This window comes from Peromyscus californicus, unplaced genomic scaffold (genome assembly GCF_007827085.1).
Source record: "Peromyscus californicus insignis strain IS unplaced genomic scaffold, ASM782708v3 Scaffold_5__1_contigs__length_169319896, whole genome shotgun sequence".
Lineage (NCBI taxonomy): Eukaryota > Metazoa > Chordata > Mammalia > Rodentia > Cricetidae > Peromyscus > Peromyscus californicus.
The window spans coordinates 115,521,777-115,542,412 of NW_026294573.1; the positions used below are offsets into that span (position 1 = coordinate 115,521,777).

Below are 20,636 nucleotides of genomic sequence, written 5' to 3' on the forward strand. Positions count from 1 at the left end.
CATGTTTTCTTTCTAGTATTCATGCTTTCAAAAAGTATGTTTGTGCAGTAACATAAATTATTTTCCTGTAATTCAAATATATGTATATATACATATATAAATATACTGATTTTTAAGAGTGTGACATTTATACATATTGGTCAATATATAAGTTAATTTAATAAATCTTCTACTGAAAGAATACACAGGAACTGTCTACAGTTGCGTGAATCTCTTTCATTTTAACGTGTATAATTTTACATTTGGAAAATGTTTTTGAATTAAATTCATTTTAAAACATAAGATCTTCAAAATTAAACTCACTGTGTAGACTCCTTTAGATATTTTGAATTTCTGTCACTATCCTGTTGCCTTTGCTTACAGAGAGAAAGTACTTGGGGACTACAGTTATTCCTAGCTTGTATGCCAATTAACAATAATAACTTAATAGCTTGGTTTTCTAATTGTCCTTAAACAATATGAAGAAACAACATGGAACTTTTGGCTTTTGATTTCATTTTATTAATGAATTTTTTATTCATTTTACATACCAACCACAGACCCCCCTCTCTTCCCTCCTCCCACTCCTCCAGCCTTTCCACATGGCCCACAACTCACTCCCTCCTCCAACAAGGTAAGGTCTTCAATGAGGAGTCAGCAGAACCTGGTAGATTCAGTAGAGATAGATCCAAGCCCCTCCCCATGCATCAAGGCTGTGCAAGGTATCCCACCATAGGCTCAAAAAAGCCAGATCATGCACCAGGGATGGATCCTGATCCTACTACCGGGGCCCCTTTAGCAGATCAAGCTGCACAACTGTCTCGCCTATGCAGAGGGCTTAGTCCAGTCCCATGGAGGTTCTGTAGCTGTTGGTCTAAAGTTCATGAATTCCCACTAGTTTGGTTTGGTTGTCTCTGTAGGTTTCCCCATCATGATCTTAATGCCCCTTGCTCATAGAATCCTTCTTCTCTCTCTCTTTGACTGGACTCCTGGAGCTCGGCCTGGTGCTTGGCTGTGGATCTCTGCATCAGTTTCCATCAGTTATTGGATGAAGGCTCTATGATGACAGTTAGGGTAGTCACTGATCTGATTACTGGGTTAAGCCAGTTAAGGTACCCTCTCCACTATTAGTAGTAGTCTAAGCTGGGGTCATCCTTGTGGATTCCTAGGAACTTCCCTAGCACCCGGTTTCTCCCTATCCCCATGATGTTTCACTCTATCATGATATCTCTTTCATTGCTCTCCCACTCTGTTCCTGTTACAGCTCAACCATCCCATTCACTTATGTTCTCATCCCTCATCCCCTACCCTCTATTGTCAACCCCCACCACCACCTCATCCCCAGTTTACTCATGGAGATCTCATGTATTTTCCCTTCCCAGGGCAATCCATGTGTCCCTCTTAGGGTTCTCTTTGTTAGCTAGCTTCTCTGGAGCTGTGGGTTGTAGTCTGGTTATCCATTGCTTTACATCTAGTATCCACTTATGAGTGAGTATGTACTGTGTTTGTCCTTCTGAGTTTGGGTTACCTCACTCAGGATGATATTTTCTAATTCCATCCATTTGCCTGTAAATTTCATGTTGTCATTGTTTTTTACTGCTAAATACTCTATTGTGTATATGTAACACATTTTCTTTATGCATTCTTTAGTTGAAGGGCATCTAGGTTGTTTCCAGGTTCTGGCTATTATGAATAATGCTGCTAAGAACATAGGTAAGCATATGTCCTTGTGGTATGGATGAGCATTCCTTGGGTGTATGACCAAGAGTGATATAGCTAGGTCTTGAGGAAGATTGATTCCCAATTTTCTGAGAAACCGCCATACTGATTTCAAGAGTGGCTGTACAAGTTTGCACTCCCACCAACAGTGAAGGAGTGTTCCCCTTGTTCCACATCCTCTCCAACATACGCTGTTATCAGTGTTTTTGATCTTAGCCATTCTGACAGGTGTAAGATGGTATCTCAGAGTCATTTTGATTTGCATTTCCCTTATGATTAAGGATGCTGTAGTGGGTAGCCATTCCAGCTTTGATCTGGAAGTTCCAACCCCCATTGAGGCTTCAGTAACTGTCATGCCTACAAGGCAGGGCCAAGAGAGGGCCCTGAAGACCTGAGATCCAGATGTGATGCTCTCTCTCTGTTCCTGGACCCTGGACAGTGGAGGTTGACTGAGCAGAGTTCTCCAGAGAACACCACCAGACTGTGACACACCTTCCCCAGACCCTGTGACCTACCTATCCCTTCATTTGTAAGTTATGCCACTAATAAACCTCCCTTGTAACTACATGGAGCGGCCTTAATAATTTCACCAATAGGATGTTGAGCAATTCTTTAAATATCTTTCAGCCATTTAAGATTCTTCTGTTAAGAATTCTCTGTTTTTGCCGGGCAGTGGTGGAACATGCCTTTAATCCCAGCACTCGGGAGGCAGAGGCAGGCGGATCTCTGTGAGTTCGAGGCCAGCCTGGGCTACCAAGTGAGTTCCAGGAAAGGCGCAAAGCTACACAGAGAAACCCTGTCTCGAAAAACCAAAAAAAAAAAAAAAAGAATTCTCTGTTTAGCTCTACAGCCCATTTTTAAATTAGATTGTTTGCTATTTTGATGTCTAGCTTTTTTTTTTAAATTTCTTTATATATTTTGGAGATAATCCCTTTGTCAGATATGGGGTTGGTGAAGATCTTTTCCCATTCTGTAGGCTGTCGTTTTGTCTTATTGACAGTTTCCTTTGCCTTACAAAAGCTTCTCAGTTTCAAGAGGTCCCATTTATTAATTGTTGTTCTTAGTGTCTGTGCTTCTGCTTTAGGAAATGGTTTCCTGTGCCAATACATTCAAGACTACTTTCTATTTTCTCTTCTACCAGGTTCAGTGTAACTGGCTTTGCAACATGGAACTTTTTATGCTGAGTTTTTCGTATTGAGTGTGGTCTCTCTTTGAGGAAAGCACGTGTAGCTTGCAAGCATGTCTACGGAGTCAGTAGTCATCCAGAGATGTTTCCAGGTGTACAATGTGCATGCAGGCCAACAGGAAACAGGCTGGAGGCCAAGTGTCCAAGAGCCAGCCTGTCTGCAGCAAGATCTTTGAAATCTATGTCATGTGCTATTCAGATAAGTCTATTTTGCACATTCATGTCACATCACGCCAGCCTATTGGAGCTCCTCCAGGTCTTGTAAGCTGTGATGTTTTGGAGGAAAAGCTGCAGAAAGCAGAGCAGATAAGATGTGGTGGTCTGCACTGCTGCAATGGACCCGAGAGCAGAAGGGACACTTGCTGTCTCCCTTTGCTATCAACCACATACACTGATATGGGTGGTTTGCCTCATTGGATAATCACCCAGGCATCTTAGTAACCACACACACACACACACACACACACACACACACACACACACACACACACACACACACACACAAAAAACAAAACAAAACCTAACAAAATAAAACAAAACAAAAAACATACAAACTTTTTTCAAAAAGTCAAAAACCTACACTCTCATTCAAGCATCAAATTCCAGCAGCTCCACTTGCAGGATTTGATAGTTATCTCTCTTCCAGTGACATAACCTTATATTCTGTGTTAGTTTCTGCTAACTTAATCCACTGGGAGGTGTGTGTGCGCACGTGCACACATGTGTGCACATGTGTGACATGTGTGCCTGTATTTCTTCATTTTTTTTGAAATTATAGTATAATTACATTTCTCCCTTCTCTTTCCTCTCTCCAAACTCTCTCATATATCCATCCTGTTTTCCCTTAAATTCACTTCGTCTTTTTTCATTGTTATTGCATGAATATATGTGTGCGTATATACATATATACTCTAAGTATAAACTGCTCTTTCAATATTATGTTTCTTGTATGTGTGTTTTCAGGGCTGTTTGGCACTGAACAACCAATTGATGTTCTCTTTTCCTGGGAAGACCATCTCTCTACGTTCACTGCATCCAAGTTCTAAGTTTCTACCAGAACGTCCCTATCTGTGTCCACCCACAATTCCCTTCTGTCTTGCCTCTGCCAGTCTCCCCAGTCCTTTTCCAAGGTCTTCACTGATAAGCATCCCTCACAACCCCATCTTCTTCTCCTTTAGAAACATGCCAGGTCTAGCTTAGGTGGGATAACCAGTACCCAGGCCTAATCTGGCCACCTGTGTCTGCTCACCAGCCAACCACTAGTCTGCCATAGGGTTACACACATGGTTCTCTGACCTAATTTGACCACTGCTGCCATCACTGCAGGCAAGGTATAGGCTTTTGCCAGGACTTGTCCCACCTGCAACTACCTCTGGGCCACTTCCATCACTCCACTGGATTCCCAGACTTCCCAGGGGTCTTCCTCTGGGGATCTAGTCGGGTGAATACTCCCTAGCCTCCCCATTCATGAATTTTCTGATACCAACCAGATTTATCCTGGGTTCCACAACCAATGGGTGGCCTAGTATGGCCTTCCCTGCCTTCACTGCAGAGAAGCTTTGTCCAGGATCTTCCCCACTAACTCCCCCAAACCACAGGACTCCCCCATATTATATTTAACTTTTCCACCCAGTCTCCATTTTAATTGACTAGATTCCACTGTTAGATTTCCCTCAAATGCATTTTAGTTTTCTGGGCAAAAAAAAAAATCTCCATTTTTTTCTCATTTTCTGCATCATAAGCTGCAGATAAATTTAAAGTTTTAGTTTTCTTTTTCTTCTCTGTCTTCTTGTACATACATTAAATGAGTAGTTTAATGCACAAATAGGACAGTATGGATGATGTTATGTTCTTTTTTTTGGTTTTTTGAGACAAGGTTTCTCTGTGTAGCTTTGTACCTTTCCTGGAACTCACTCTGTAGACCAGGCTGGCCTCGAACTCACAGAGATCCGCCTGGCTCTGCATCCCATGTGCTGGGATTAAAGGCATGCACCACTACCGCCTGGCTCGATGTTTCGTTCCTTTAGAGATGAACCAATTTCTTAAACAGAAAAACCAAACCAAGCAAAACAAACAACAAAACCCATATAGTGAACACCTTCAGGTTAGATGATCTCTCCCCTTCAGATGATCTCTCCACTTCAGAGATCTCACTGGAAGGCCAAGCACATACTGTGGTCACTCTTCTTTGATGCATCTTGAAATCAAGATTTATTTTTTTCAGTTTCACAGTTATGCCAAAAACTCTGCTGAGCACTAGTCTATTACTTTCTGTTTGCCCATTTTTAGAAATATTCTGAGTTTAGAAATCATCAAATACCTAAAGTCGAAAGAAAATATGATGTAAATGTCTGGCTCACTTTTGCATGAATGTCTTTTCTTGCATATAATGGATTTCTGAGTCTGGGAATGTTTGGTAGCACCAAGTTTTATGTTGACTTCTTCAGTTAAGGGTCAGTGACACTTTCACATCTTCCAACAGTGGCTTATTAAGACCTCATGTACTATACCTCAGAGTGACAAATATCTTGATTGCCTTTCACTGTGAGACTACTACACTGCATTTTGTTTTCCCCTACTATATTGGCCCTTTATGTCCAAGCTCCATTAACTGCCTCCTGTATAGTTTAAAGATCTGTCTTTCTCCCTCTCCCTCTCCTCCACTCTCCCTCCCTTTCTTCTATTGGTCTTTTCCTTTCAGTATTTGGTTATGCAAAGAGAAACTTGCTTTAGTATCAGGCACTCCATCATAGCATGAAGTTCCAGTCACCTTGGAGTCTTTAAAGGAACAGATGAGAATGAGAAAGAGATATTGCTGTTTCTTGGGCTTTGAAAGATAGAGCAGAAAAGGTAAGACTTCGCATCTGTCAGCTATGGAAGAACTGTGCCTCCAGAAATTATCCAAGGAAATAATCTTTTCTGTCATGTTTTAGGTATTAATAATGTCTATGAGAAACTTGTGCCCTACCTTATATCTTCCCTGTACTTTAGTGACAATATTAACTAGGTGGTATGTCAACTCCAAGTATTGAAATAATTGCTACATAAATGGTTTTAGTAATACAAACTTTAGAAATCTCACATGAGAAAAACAATCTTTACCTACTGGTAGTTTAAAAATAAAACCCGTGAAAACAAAGGAAACAATCTACCACGAAATCTAAAAGTTCTTTCAAGAGAAAGTCTAAAATTAGGAACTTGAAATAGGTGTCTATTTAAAATCATTTTTAAAAGAGAGATAGTGAAACTATAACCCAATGTGAAAATTTACACCCTGGTCATGTTAAAAAAAAATGAATAAAACAAAGACAGTAAAACTCATGTACATGGGAAGACACATGAGATTTACCTAAGTTAAAAGCCCAAGAATCCATGTACCCAACTTATTGAGTCAAGTCAAAGAATGAGTGGGATAATGGTAGGTTTGAGGGGAATGATACGCAGGAGTGAGAGAGAGAGAGAGAGAGTGAGAGAAAGAGAGAGAGAGAGAGAGAGAGAGAGAGAGAGAGAGAGAGAGAGAGACAGAGAGACAGAGAGACAGAGAGACAGAGAGACAGAGAGACACAGAGAGAGACACAGAGAGAGACAGAGATATGATAGCGAGCATGGTTGAAAGATGTGGGGAATGCAATACATTCAAAGCACATTCAAAGAAGTTTGACAAAGAAAGAAAAGAATCATTTTGAATTTTTCAGCCATAGAAAGAAATTTAAGGTGAATAAACAAAATGAATCCACAATTATATTGCAGTACAACAGAAAACATTTTTTTAAAATTATGCAGTAACCTGATATGGAAAATTGAATTCAAAAGGCCAACATTCTAAAGTTACTTGAGGGTCAGTAAATTTACTAAAGGCTACAATGAAATAATTTAAATAAAAATATTAGAAGATAAAGACAAATAAAAGATTAATGATCTATGTGTCAACTTATGAATAGGTGAAAAGAAACATGAAATTAAAAAATATGAACATAAATAAATTTGAAAATATATGTAGGAAAAATGTAAAGACATAGAAAAAGAAAAATTGACAGGCATTTCATGTCCATTCAACAAACAAAAGCTGTAGTTTCTCCACTAATCCATAGAATTTCCCTCCTCAGCCAATGGCTTTTAACTGTCTATGTAATAGTAGATATAAATTACCTTCTCTGGAGCAGTCCTCAGTGTCAATGAGAAATAAGTTGGTTACCACCATACCAGACTTGCAAGCATTCCATCAAAGAGGGCATCTTCCCTGAAATATTGACAGTGTAGCACACAGGATTCATAGTTGAGCAAGACCGTTGATGAGAAGTTCTAAGCAATTGCTTCTATCCCCATAGAATAGTGCTTCCCTCAGCTTTGGTCAAAGAAGCTTCCTTTCGTAGTGAGCATCTGGACCCGAGGAGACTCATAGCTTGTCAGAGTACTAAAAATAAGTGACTGTTGAATACTCAGCCGTAAATGGAACATCTATGTCATCCCAAAACTGTTCAGAGAATTGTGTAGAAGTGGTGAAAAGAATGTAACAAGAGGAAGATAGGGTCGATTGTTGGGGAATGTTGTCATCTTGACATGATATGGCTGTTGTGCTCTTCCTGATATGATGTGGCTGTTGTGCTCTTGAACTCATAGCAGCTATGATTTTCTTCACAAGACCTCGTCCATCCACATCCTGTCAAGGAGTGGGCAGAGACTTATGAGCCCTCACCCCACCTTGAAGATCTATGCATACTTAAGGGTTGTTGGGGAAGGAAAAGACACTATCTCCAAAGGTAAAACATTGGTGACATGTCTATTAGTAACTTTTCATCCACGGCCATTTAAATGACTATAATGAAAGAAAAAACAAACAAACAAACAAAAGAACAGGACAACAACAATAGCAAAAGGACATGACATAGAAAGGGTGCTGGTTGGGAGAAGGAGGGCAATCAATGAGAATCGCTAGAGATGGTAACCTGAAAGAATGGGGCCTGCAGAGATGGCTCAGCAGGAAAGAGCATTTGTTGGCAATTACAGAAACCAGAGTTTGGATCCCAGCATCCACCTAACAAGCTGTGTGTCTAGCACATACCTATAACCCTGTCTATGAGGAGGGCAGAGACAGTGGGAATCATTGGATCTTGTTTGTTTCCAGTGTAGCCAAGACAGTTCAGAGAGTGAGACCCCCAACTCAAGGGAATAGGTGGAGAGTGAAAGATGATGCTAGCTGAGCCCATGTTCACAGGTATAGATACATCCACATACATGCATGCAAATAAGTAAATAAATAATAATTCTTCAAAAAAGGTAGAGTAAAAGTTTCTTTGAAAACAGTCAAAATAGGCCATCATTTGATATTAGTTACCAAGAATTAAACGTATAACATTATTTTCTAAAATCATAAAAAATTCTCTAAACAACTTTCTTATAGTAAATTAGAAAAGCTATATTAAGTTTTAAAAAGTATACAATGTTTTAAATACAGTCAGGAAGAAAGAGAACATTTGAATGCAACCATTTTCATTAACAAAAATTCCCCAATTCTCCCTTAGAAAAACTTGATTGTGCTGGTTAGCTATAATGATTTTCCAGGAAAAGTATGTGAAAAGTGAACTAAATCTGGCCACGTGTAACTAAAACCCACTACAAAACAAAACTATCATCATTGAAGACATTCTGAGGGCTTTGAGAAATATTTAGTATTGGACTTCTCTTCCTCCACTTTTCTGTAGTGACATACTACAGAGCAGATGATATCAGGAAACAAAGATGCATAAAATTACAAAGTTGATTAATAATTTCTCATTTCACAGAAATCTTACCATCAACTTTGGGATCAAAGTTAATTTTTATAAAATAGTACGTATCTACCTTCAGCACTATATGATGTTATAGAGCATTTCCTTGAAAGTCGAAACATTATCCAAGGTTCTTAGCAGAAGCTTGGTTAAAATTAAACAGATTGCAAGTTATCTCAACAGGCAGGCTCAGGGACAAGCCACATAGACCAGTGTCACCACTGTTACTGTGGAGGGACAATGGCTCTTAGCACAGCTGCCATTTGTGCAGAGCATCCTACTATCATATAACAGCAGGACTGCCACCTGGTCCCCTGTCATTTCTGCACTGAAAATGTGATTTTGCAGACATTGCAGTCACCTACATAGAAACTAGGAGTGTTCCATTTGCTTGTTCATGTGCTACCAGTTGACTCATCAGTTTTAGAAAGAGCTTATCTTTGGTGTAATCTAGTTCACACGTTGTCAGGGCTGAAGAAATGAATTTTAGGTATTTTATGTGTATGGGCACTTTGCCTGCACGTATGTGCTCCTTGTGCATACATTGATCACAGAGGCCTGAAGAAGGAAGTGGATCTCCTAGGATTGAAGTTACACACAGTTGTGAGCTACCATAATGGTGCTGGGAATTGAATATTTGGGTCCTCTTGAAAAACAGCCAGTGACCCATCTCTCCAGTCTGAAGAAGTTAATTTAACACATGTTTAACTTTTAATTTTAAGGGTAGTTTTTATTTCCTACTGATAGTACTAAATAGTACTGATAGTTCAGATGTCATTTGGCCAAAAGAATGCTGCTTATCTATTAGCAGAGTAACACTGATAAGTACTTTCAAGTACTTACTTTCAAAGTAAGACTTTGAAAGATGATAAGAGAAGTGTTAGGCAGTGAATTTCATACTTATAACAGGATACCTGGGAGAAAGCACCTAGAGAAAGAAGGATTTTTTTGAGGGGGGCCAATAGTTTTCACAGTTTCAGCTCATGTTTGGCTGTCTCTGTGATTTCTATAGTTGTAAGGCAGAGCCCCTTGATGGAAGGGCTTGTGGCACAAAGTACTTCATGGTGGCTAGGAAAAAGGCAGGCAGAGGAGAAGAGGTTGGGGAATGGCTTATTTTTGCAAGGAATAACCCCAGTGACCTAATGACCCCATCAAAGCCCACCTTCTACTCTCCTCACTTCTCAATAGCCTATTCAAACGTTGACTTCACCAATGTATTAATTAATATGTTGATGAAAGGAGACCCCTCCAAGAGAAGACCCTCTGAATAGTGCTTGGTCAGGGACCACACCTTCAAAGCACATGTAGGGCTCTTCATTTTTCAGCCAGATCAACAGCTCAACGAAGAAAGAAAACCTTCTTTTTAAACAAATGTTATGATTGTCCACATAGAACATCTTAAGAAAATTAATAGCCAATTTTTTGAATTAATAAAATTTAGAAGCTTGGTTGAAACAAATCATGGTAATAATCAATGTTTTTTTTTTTCTGAACACAGCCCCAGGACATTAAAAATAGAATCTTCATAAGTGTGCCATTTATTATAGCAATAAATGCAACTAAGCACATGCAAATAAATTTAGTAAATGCTATTAAAAATTGAAAGATAATATTACTCTTGGACCTATCAGAAGATTGCAAAAAGGATATAAATTACACTCCAATTTAGGCAGAATAAATATTATAAAGACACAATTATCAAATAAATCTATTTACCCAATGCAATTCCATTCAAAATGTGCAATGGCATTTTTTTTTTCAAAAATTTAAACTCCACAGTCTATGTCTAAGGCCTTCAAGAGAAGAAGAAAATCAAAGAAGAAATGGCAAAATCAAATTCAATTGTTCTGTGATAACATCTAGAGTTACACATATCTTTGTATTTAATATTCATACCAGGCAGAAGCATGAAGAATGAGAGTTGCTGCAGGCTTCCATGACCTCTTCAGATTAAAAAGCTGTTCCTTCACATTCCTAGTTTGCTGTTGTTTCAATCTAAATGGATGATGAATTTTATCAAAATGTCTGTTGAGATAATTACAAGCTTTATATTTCTTTCCTTTATTAGTATGGTGAATATGCTTCATGTCTTCAACCTTTTTTCCCTTTCTTTGATAGATTTGGTCTTACCATGATTTGAAAAATAATTGATAAATATAGCTTAGTAATTTTATTATAAGAGTTTTGCGTCTAGTTTGAAATTTAAGTATTTAAGTTTGCTTACATTCTCCTATAAAGTACTGTGAAGAGTTTGTGTGGGGATTTCCTCCTTTCTTTCTCAGGAACAAAACTTACTGAATATAGACTACCGAATCCTTCAAGGATCTGTGGAACTTACTGAAAAACCTGCTGATTTGATGCTGTTATTTTGTGGCTATATTTTAAGATGATGGTTTGAGTCCTTTAATGCTTTCAGACTGTATTAATCAGGTTTCTCTAGAGGAACAGAATTGGTAGATTGGAGATATAGATATATATAGATATATATATATATCATCAGAGAGAGAGAGGATTTATTAGAATGGCTTATGGGCTGCGGTCCAGCTAGTCCAACAAAGGTTGGCTACCAACCTACAACCTAAAGACCAAGAATCTAGTAGTTGTTCAATTCATGAGACTGGATGTCTCAGGTGATCTTCAGTACATGCTGGAATCCTGACCTGCAGGCTCAAATGCCAGTGAGGGAATGGAATTGTGAGAGAGTGAAAGCAAACAGGCAAAGAGAGCAAACTTCCTTCTTCCATGTCCTTTATATTGGCTACCACCAGAATGTGTGGCCCAGATTCAAGGTGGATCTTCCCACAACAAATGATTTAATTAAGAAAAATCCCTCACAGGTGTACTCAGCTGCATAGGTTCCAGGTAATTCCAGATGTAGTCAAGGTGACAACCTAGAATAGCCACCACACAGATGTATCCGCACTCATCCAGACACAATTCCAATAGGCCTCTGGAGACTGCCTCCTGTGCAGTCCTCTAGAGCCTTCCTATCCAAGGTCCAAGGTCCACTCTTCCATACAGTTTATGGATCTACTGAGCTGTGTAAAAGCAGTTGGTAATTACTTACATCAGCCTTTCTTTCTGGCAAGACCCTGGAGCAGGCCCTTGTGCAGCCTTCTCAGGGAGCAGTCTCCCTTACACTATGACTACTGTGTTGAGGTGTGATTTAGGTGTAGTTCTCAGTTTTTATTGGTACTTTAAGAAAAAGTGTATCCCTAGTGCCACCTCCAACACAGCTGCAAAAAAACAAACAAACAAAAAATCCAAAAAATCCCTCACATCAGTCATATATTCCATTTATTTTCTAAAAAGGTTCAGCCAGAGAAAAGTGCAGTTCTTTTTGGGTCTAGATAGCTAAAATATTCATTGACTTTAGAAAATTTAAAAATCATAATAAAATCAATACAAAAGCCAATGTGGTCTTTATTACACCTTTAGGAGTTGAATGTGACATGTCCCTCTCAGGTTCAAGTGTTGGAATACTTAATTCTAGGAGGTGATCCTGAGTTGGGCCTCACAGGAGGAAATGAGTCACTATAGACCAGTTGTGGGTTATAGCCCTGTCTTTTTCTGGCCTGAGCACTCTCTCCATCCTGACTGCAGAAGAAAGGCAGCCAGCTGTCTCATGTGCCTGCCACCAAATAAATCTGCAATACACTCCCATCCCAACCTCCACTACATCCTCAAAGCCAAGACAGTCCAAGCCTTGCTTTAGTTGTTTCTGTCAGGTGTTCTATCAAATGAAAGGAACTAGAAAATAAAGTATTCCATCAAAAGAAAGAAACTAAGGAAAGCACTATGCTCCTGAAATTCTGAATGGAGTTCTCTCCCAGGGGTACACAGGTACATACTATATTTTCTTGTATCAAATCAGGTCATTCCTTTCTTTTCATTAAATGTTTAGTATCTGGCTAACAGTTTCTTTAATATGAAACTCTTGCTAATTTGTGTGTGTGTGTGTGTGTGTGTGTGTGTGTGTGTGTGTGTGTGTGTGTATCTATAATTGCTCATATCCATTTACTAAGATTTCTTAACAAATAACACTTGTAGCAAATTCTTGTCTCTTGTTCTGTCTTTAGTGGAAAAAATAAGCCACCCTATTCTGGAAGAATGGAATGCATTCCTGCCAACTAGCAACCCCTCTGCTTGAACCTGGAAACCATTCCCAGGTGAACTCAGGTCCATGCCAAAGCTCTTACCCTTATTACCCACCACCTCATTTCTACAAAAGATGTTCCCATGTTGTCTTTCTAATTTCTATTTCTGTGGTGGTATTGTGTTCCCCAAAACTTATCTGGGGTCAGAGAACAGACAGCCACTAGATACAGAGGCTAGAAAACGGTGGCACTCACGCCTTTAATTCTAGCATTCTAGAGACAGAAATCTCTCTGGATCTCTGTGAGTTCAAGGCCACATTGGAAATAGCCAAGCATTCCAGAGACAGAAATCTCTCTGGATCTCTGGGAGTTCAAGGCCACATTGGAAATAGCCAGGCATGGTGACACACGCCTTTAATTCCAGGGAGTGGTGGTAGAAGGCAGAAAGGTATATAAGGCATGAGGACCAGAAACTAGAAGCATTTGGCTGGTTAAGCATTTGGCTGGTTAAGCATTTGGCTGGTTAAGCTTTCAGGCTTCTAGCAGCACAGTTCAGCTGAGACCCATTCTGGACGAGGACTCAGAGGCCTCCAGTCTGAGGAGACAAGACCAGCTGAGGATCTGGCGAGGTGAGGTAGCTGTGACTTGTTCCGGTTCTCTGATCTTCCAGTTCACCCCAATACCTGGCTCAGGTTTGATTTTATTAGTAAGAACTTTTAAGATTCCTGCTACATATTTCCTCCCTTCTCTTAGAGTGTTGTCTAAGGAAAGGACAATTTATAATTATAAAAATAATAAAATAAAGTCACTTCTCATGTCCTTATTAAATTCAGTCATTAGTTCTCATTCTTCGATTGTTTGTTTGTTTGTTGAGACAGGGTTTCTCTGTGTGCAGCCCTGGCTTTCCTGGAACTTGACCTGTAGACAAAGCTGGCCTCAAACTCACAGAGATCTGTCTACTTCTGCCTTCCAAGCGCTGGGATTAAAGGCATATACCACTACCACCTAGCATTCTTCCTTTTCTTGATTGGCTCAGAAAGCAGCCATTCCCTTTTCATCTGTTCTTGAGTCTTCAATTCTGCTGGTCTCTGCTGTTATTGAGATTTGGAACCAGTGCAGTAGATAGTAAACCCAGCAAGCCAGAGCTGCTCAAGCTCTCCAAATTGTGGTGAGAGCCCATCCTCTGCTGGCTGCCCTCAGTCTTCTCCCAGGAGATAACTTCTGAGTTCTTGAAACATCCTGTGCCCAAGCTTTGGGATCTGAATGAATAGATAGTTTACCTGAACAAAGGAACATCTGATGAATGACTGTATTTTATATACAGGAGGTACCCTGCATACTATCCATGGATACCAAAAATTGGAGGAGCTCTGTGATTGGTAATGCTGAGGCATTTTGTCCTACATTCTTGCTAGAAGAATTAAATTTGCCCTTATATAACTCTACTCCTACATATTAATATTGGGTTTTAAAATGCATGTTGTCTGTGACATTTCTGTTGGTTGACTTGGTTTTACCTTCTTCAGTGGACTATAACCATGATTATAAAGTTCTCTTATAAATAATTTGCATTCAGGAGATTCTCTGGGCCTGACAATGTCTTGTTTCTTCTTACAGAGTCAGACACAAAGATAGGAGCGAAATGTGACAATAGGGATCCAATCATCCGAAGAGGATTTCTCTGCTAGGAGCTGTGCTGTGACTTCCAATACCTCAAATATGGTAAGAAGACTTTATCATAATTCCCCAGAGGAAAGAATATCTGTCTCCCAAAAGGCGATCACCACAGTAGACAGATAATTTACTTGCTCATGAAAGACACATGTCCTGGCTGGTTTTGCTAACTAGTGCGGTCTAGCGCAGTGATGGTAATTGTTACCATTGTGTTGGGTGTTTAACATCTTCAGTGTTTGTTTAAACTTTTATTCCAGGTGTGCTTTCTGTATACTATATCAACTACCGTGTGCACACATACCCATACACACTTCAACAGTGTGGCATTTCTTTAGTCCTGTCTGTTCCTTGTAAGAACAGAGAAACCTCATCACAAGAAAAGTCTACAGACCTAACAGACCAAACTGGAATAATGCCATAATTTCAGCAAAGAAATATCATATAAATTTGTTCAGAAATCCTAGCAAACTTGGGTTTAACTCTAAAACCATGTTAGGTCTGAGGAGCCCAAAGTCAACAAATCCCTATGAAGGAAGAACTGTTCTGCCTGATGACTAAGGATGTGAAAATAGTCTTTTCTCTGTACTGGATAATATTTTAGATTTACTTTAGTCTGTTCTTTTTTCTCAGGTGCCTGGCAGGATGTAACAAACATCCTGGCTGGACAGATAAGAACATAGGATGCATACAGCATGGAAGGAGGAAAGAGAGAGAGAGAAGCACTAGCCTCCTCCTACTCACTCTTTTGTTACAGGTTCAGCAGGAGGAAGAAAAGATTTAACTTCAAAACAATTCTAGAATTTTGTATATTTTAATAGACAGCCTTGATGACCAAATTGTGATTAAATTATAATTAAAGCACAAGTTTTGAGAGGATAGGAAGTTTCTTAAGTTTGTTTTGCTTAAGAGCATGAAAGATATGTTTTCAAGCTGGTAAGAGATAGATACACACAACCACACACACACACACACACACACACACACACACACACACACACACACACACACACGAGAGAGAGAGAGAGAGAGAGAGAGAGAGAGAGAGAGAGAGAGATCTACCCTACAAGGAATCTTTCTTGTTGAATGCATTTGTAATGGGCAAATTATACATGTATGTGAGAATGTGACTCAGATTTCCTCACCTACAGATGAATGTAAACATGTCAATAGAAATGACTAATAGGGAAATAGTATTTTCTGTTTTAAATTATATATATATATATAATTTATATAATTTTATATACATTATATAATTTATTATATATATTTGTAATCTTGGCATTCATTGGTGGATTCCTTCGTCCCAATTGATGAAGTGGTGCTGCATTAATGAATTTTTTCATTGCTATGACAAAATACCCAATAAAAGCAACCTAAGAGAAAGAGAATTTATTTGGCTCACAGTTTAGAAGGGGATGCTGCCTGTAGAGGCAGGAAGGCATGCGAAGGAGGCATGAAGTGGCTGGACACATTGCATCTAAGTCAGGAAGTCAAAAAGATAAACAGTGGTGTCCAGCTTTCTTTCTCTCAAGCTCCCCCTCTTCTCTTTTTAACAAAGATTAATTTAATGGTACTATATCTTATATGACTTATAGTATCCCAGCTTAAAAACAGTTTCCAAGGACTTTAGGTAACTTAAAATTGGAACTGATAGTGTGCACACGTGTGTGTGTGTGTGTGTGTGTGTGTGTGTGTGTGTGTGTGTGTGTGTGTAAATATATAAATGCTATGAGCTTGAGACCATTTAGTCTTGCTTGTACGTATACATTGTAGGATTGACCAGGTGGAGGTGGATAACCACTTAGGGAGCTTATCTTGGGGAAAAGACTAATTATTTCTCTTTTACTAATTTTTAATTGCCTATAGCTCTTCATCTGGATGTAGGACCCCATGCACCCTTCCACCCTCTCTTCCTCTATGCTCCATGCATGAGTTTTACAGTAGATGTATCGATTGTGGCTGGAGGTATCACCATAAGTTGTTCTGTCTATTTTGATCAGTGGTGGCTTTCTGTAATGGTCTTTGTTTTATAAAAAGAAGCTGTCTTTAAGAAAGAGTATTCACTTAATGTTTTTTCATGTAATATATTTTTATCATATTCTTTTCACTCCTCCAAGTCCTCCCTATTCACCCAGTCAACCTCCTGTCTCTCCCACAAAATCAATGAATAAATAAAAACAATACAAACAAATTATCAAAAGGACAAAAACTAATATCCCCCAAAGAACAACAAGACCAGCACACAGAAAACATAAATCCTGCTTTTGTCTTGGTCAACTACACATGGGCATGGGACCTACCTGGAGTATTGTTTTATATGCCCAGAGTCATTCCATTGAAGAAATCTGATTTTTTTTCCTCTATCATCAAGTATCAATTGCCAGTATATTCTTGGTTAGGGGTAAGATTTGTACCCTTCCGAGTCTCTGTACTGGGCTGGGATTTTTGTCTGGCCTGAACTTGTGTGAGTCTTGTGTGTGCTATTACAGTCTGTGAGTTCAAATATGTATTAGTCCTTTTGTAAAGGAAAAGCACTTTCTTTAGAGTCAAATTCAACCACCAACTCAGACTCTTACAATCTTTTTGTCTCCTCTTCTGCATAGATCCCTGAGCCTTGATGGGAGATGTTTGATAAAGACATCCCATTTAAGACTGGGTGCTCCAAGGTTTCTCACCCTCTACACATTGTCCACTGAGGGTTTCATGTTAAATCCTATCTATCTACTGCTAGAAGTTTCTCTGATGATGGTTGAGAGATGCACTGATCTATGGTTATAGCAACATGTCATTAAGATTTAAAGCGACATATAGTAATAAATCATTTTATTGCTGTGTTCATAAAGCAGAACAGTAGTAGCAGGTTTTCCTTTAGGGGCCATGACCTATCAATTTTCAGGATTTTGGGCTCTTTAGCAGTGTCAGGTATGGAATTGAACTTATGGACTTGGTTTAGTTAAAAAAAGAAGTGGCTGTTTACTCCCATGGCATCTCTGGTACAATTGCACCAGTATTTCTTGCAGGCAGAATGTTATTTTAGGTCACAGGATTTGTAGCTGGGTAATATTGGTGATTACTTTTCTACTTTGATAGAGTACATAGTTTTATTATCTCATTTAATTCCTTTACTTCTTATGTCTTTGAGAAATGACCCAACAAGGTTCATTAAAGCTTAAGTACAGAGTTGTTTATAGGAACATGGGCTACATCACTGAAGAAAATATGTCTTCTTCAGAAGCGATTCAATATCAAAGTTAAATGTAAGTTCTTTTTATTCAGGCCACTCACATTCATACCAGGTCTTTTTTCCTCAATGAAATATGTCTTGAAACAATTTCACAGACATACACAGTGGTGGGACTTTTAGGTGATGTGTCATCTGGATCATTCTAAATCTAGTCAAGTTGACCATGAAGATTAACCTCAACCAAGGAAAAGGACAGAAAAATGACTAATGTTAACAGTTTTTATTATACCCTTTCTAACATGGTTTACTGATTGAATCTCGGTCTATTTTGAACGCATATGGAGACCCTGAGTATTAAGTATTACAGAAGCCCCTGGGTCCTGTCAGAGGGGAGCTGTTCATGACAAAACCTTTAGACACAAACATGTAGCTTGAATTTCTAAAATGGTCTTTTTAATAAAAAATCCCACAGTCACATATTGGGGTAAATGCTGAAAGATCAGAGACAAAGGAACAAGCCACTGCCATGTCTTACCTCTAGGACTCTTCAGCCTGAAAAGACTCTAGTTCCTGTCTCCTCACACTTTATATACCTTTCTCTGCCCAGCCATCACTTCTTTACTAATGCTGGGATTAATGGCATATGTGATTCCCAAAATACTGGGATTAAAGGTTTGAGTTCTCATTGCTTCTCAGGAGTGTGTGTTTTGGATTAGCAAAAACGGGCATCCAGAATAGAACTGGATGATTGTGGTTCTTGATATTATGAAAGGATTTTCAGTATGGTATCATATCACATCCTAAGTGCTAGGTTTTTCAGTATACCTTTGGATTTTCTAAATAACATTTGAAATACAGGAACAGGGCAGTATTTTCTAACTGCTAAGAATGAGCTGATCTATAAACTCAAGAGCTTTGACCCATGGCCATAGTCCAAAGTGAGCATAGCCTTTCAAGTTTAGTAGAATGAATCCTGGTAATCTGACAAGAGAGTAGAAGGCATTTGGGAAAAGACTGACATGTCACAGAAGTTGTTCACAATCATACATTACCTATATAAGTCCAAGACGATGGAGAACTTGATTATGATACTCTTGTCAAATAAACAGTGCAGGATTTTTGCATCTGAAATACATAGATCTAGGTTGGGGTGGATTAAAGCAGAGCTAGAATCATATGCTTATGACCTCTAGTCAAATGTTAGTTCCCAAACTTAATTTTTCTGTGGCGGGTAAGACCATGTAACTAAAATCTCCCTTTCAGTTTAATTATATGAAGATAATTAAAGCATTATGTTTATAAAGTCAGAACTGATACATGATAGATTTTTCCTATATTATTCATTTAAGTAAGATAATTATTTGCAATTCTGTGCCGATTACAATGCTCTGCCTAATCTACGTAGTTGGAAGAGAAAAAATTGCTTTATGTGTCATTTATGATTTGTGCAAACACATTTAAACTGTAGAAGAGATTTCCTGGAAAAATGCAGAGGTGGGTCCCAAGAGCTCTTGATTAACTTCTGTATCAAGTCTATTTTTTTCAAAGTCAGCTGTACTATTGCAGCCAAATTTCAAGGTGACCACCTGTCAAGAGCTTCTAGGGAGAAGAAAGCAAAATGCCTGTCTTCTTTGTGTACTTATTTTTATCAGCATTTCTAATTTACCAGAGGGTATTTTAGGGTAAAATTTTAATAGAACGGTAACAGTTAGCAATGAGTAAATAATATGAATTCCCAGTTGAGGTAAGTTTCATGTTAGTTTTGATGATGAAGATAAGCCCTACCCTGGAGTCTGGAGTTGTGCAGGTGAGATGGGCGTGAATAATGAAACTTGTGCTCTTTTCTGGCCAGTCTCGGTTTCTCCTTTTCCCAGGAAGGGCATGAGACTTAGCACTGAGCTGAGTCATAATTAAGCTCTACAGAGAAAACTTCCAAGTGACAATGATTACAAATGATCAAGTTATCGTGAGCTTTGCTAAGGGTTTCAGCAGCTGAAGTGATTTCTCTATCATAACCATATGTCTGTTAATACATCTGAGTCAAATGTAAAACAATTACAGATGTTGGAAAGACTGGACAGAGTAATTAAAAACAAATAAGTTTGTTCTTGTGCCTTGGTCTTAAACGAAGAAACTGAAATGATGAAAGCAAATGTTCTTAAACTAATGAATACAGGCTCTGATAGAGCCGTCATGTTTGATTCTCATCCTCTCCGATTTACTGTGTGGACTAACCACACAGGATGGCTGGATAGAGTGGAAATGAGAACACTGAAGATACCGTGCAAGTTTCAAAGGGACTAACTGCGCATCCCATATTTATCTCATATAGAGTTCAATGAAAGAAGTGGGGAAAGATTATCAGCACAGAGAAGTTACAGAGGAGATCATTTGGGGCAAAGATGTTGTACGTGACTTTTACAAGTCACAATATTGGTAAAAGCGGAGGAGAAAGGAAAAGTCTAGGATAATTATTCCCTAGCCTTTGCAAGAGAGGAGGCTTTGTCTTTTAAAAAAAAATTATTGTTTTTGAGGGCTATGCCTTCTAATGGCAGCCTTGATCAAAGGACATGGAAGAAGGGAACTTTTCCAGGAATCTCCCAACACCTTCATTGCCTGATTGGGATTGCTGAGACATCTCACCTCATGGACTAAGCAAATATCATATGTTGGCCTCTCCAGGGGGAGCTAGCCATTGCTGGATTACTTTAACCATATCCTATAAGCCAGCCTATTAAAATTACACATATGTATGTATATATTATTAAATTTACTTATTATTTAACATTTATATTTCTTTAGAGAACACCGATTAGTATAGGACTCCTTAAAAGTATTCTGATCTTCAAATCCTACTGTCTCCTATCACATGGACTAGTGTAGTGTACCTGGGAGCACTGGCAAAAATGCTACATCATCTCTAGAAATTCATTATTGTCCTGTGAGTGGTGTGCCTTAAACTGTCAACTTCTCCCTTACATCATACCATATGCTGCTGACAGCTGCATTAGCAAAATTGTAAATCTAGG

At 38.8% G+C, this 20,636-nt stretch overlaps 1 long non-coding RNA gene across 1 annotated transcript in view; it reads right to left on the minus strand.

The window, feature by feature from the left end:
- Positions 1-559: 559 nt before the first annotated feature.
- LOC128097579 (uncharacterized) overlaps positions 560-20,636 on the minus strand; it is a 32,799-nt gene continuing 12,722 nt past the window's right edge. Inside the window, exon 3 of the long non-coding RNA XR_008213906.1 lies at positions 560-1,036. This is a non-coding gene — a long non-coding RNA (uncharacterized LOC128097579). The remainder of the gene's footprint in view (positions 1,037-20,636) is intronic.